This window comes from Elephantulus edwardii, unplaced genomic scaffold (genome assembly GCF_000299155.1).
Source record: "Elephantulus edwardii isolate Elephantulus edwardi_28Jun2011 unplaced genomic scaffold, EleEdw1.0 scaffold00059, whole genome shotgun sequence".
NCBI lineage: Eukaryota > Metazoa > Chordata > Mammalia > Macroscelidea > Macroscelididae > Elephantulus > Elephantulus edwardii.
Genome location: NW_006399809.1, coordinates 6,446,193 through 6,447,876, shown reverse-complemented (window position 1 = coordinate 6,447,876; position 1,684 = coordinate 6,446,193).

Genomic DNA, 1,684 nt, shown 5'->3' with positions numbered 1-1,684 from the left:
TGGGAGTGTCAGAGACAGTGCGATTTGCACAGGACAGAGCGGAGTTTAGGGCTGTTGTTCATAGGGTCACTATGAGTCGCAGGCGACTCGACGGCACATAACAACAAACAACAGCAACATTATTATCTAAGAATTATTGGTTCTTTGGCAGCCCATGTGATATTTAGAAAACGTCTTACATCACGATCCAAAGGCATCAATTCTTCAGTCCTCCTTAGTCATTGTCCAACTTTTAGATACATATGAGACAGTTGAAAAGAACACGGTTTAAATCAAGGTGACTTTTGTCTTTAAACAGACATGATTGTTCTTTAGCAATTTGGAAAAGTTCGTAACAGTAGATTTTCCTAATGCCACATACCTTTTGATTGCAAAGGGTGTTGACTGTGGATCTAAGTAACCATTGACAACGCCATTCTTTTATCATGTTGTTGTCTATTGGCTCAGTGGTAAAGATTTTTGTTTTCTTTATATTGAGTTGTAATATATATGCAATACAACAGAGGGCTGGACAATGACTAAGGATGTTGTTGTTGTTGTTATGTGCCGTCAAATCGCTTCCGACTCATAGTGACCCTATGTACAACAGCCCTAAACTCTGCTCTGTCCTGTGCCAATCGCACTGTCTCTGACACTCCCATCCCAATTATTTAGAATTAAGAAAGGAAGAAGGGCTGAAAAGAACAGGCCATGTAGCTAGAGGGAGCTTTGCAAAGGTCTTTTGGCAAAAATGAAGGTGACTTTCAGGACTAGGTCATGGGGGAAGATTAGATTTATAGGGGAAGAACATGAGCACAGGCTTAGACACAGCAGGGTATATAAAATATGAGGCATATCAAAGGAAAATATTACCTAGGTGGTTGGGCATACACATCTTTATTCAAAAGAAACATCAGAGGGAGTAGATAGAGATGTGGATATAAATAGCTTTTATGGATAGCAATCAAAGATAATGATCTTGGATGAAGCTTTTCAGAAATAAAAACATATATTGAGAAAAAGGAAATAGGTTTATACAAGCTTCAAATTTAATAACTGCTGAACCAACAAAATAAGCCAGGAAAGTGAAGCCAGAAAAGAAAAAGGGAAATGAGGAGAATGTGATAACATAGAAGGCAAGGGGGTGAAGAGGAAAATGGTGAATAGTGCCACAGAATACAGCTTAATAAAATGTGGTCAAATGAAACTCAAATAAGTCTATGGTGCTTGAAGAGAGAGAGGCCATTGTTAACCTTATAGAGCTGATTTAGAGAAGAAATTTAAATTTGAAGAATCAAGAAATTTATTCAGTAAGTTAAGGAGCAGAAGATTATTAGGAAATTAGAAACAAAATACAGACATATCCTTTAGTATGTCCTGTGGTTAAGGAAAAGAATATAGAATTACTCACAATTAAGGGAATTTTACTTTTATTTACCCTTTCAATTACAGAAAGTTAATGTAAACAAAATGGCCTGTGCTATATATGTGTGTGTGCACATACACATAGTTGGAAAATAAAAATAAGCAAATATCCAGGCATTTGTTAATCAGATTCATAAAAAGATTAGCAGAAGTCTGTGGGGGAGAGAATAGTCTAAAAATATTATATTTTAGGGCATTGTTTTTATAGTAGGAGTATGTAATGAGGGTTGCAGAGTGGATTATATTTGGGGGTAGGGGGTGGGGTTTGGGGAGGTGCGGG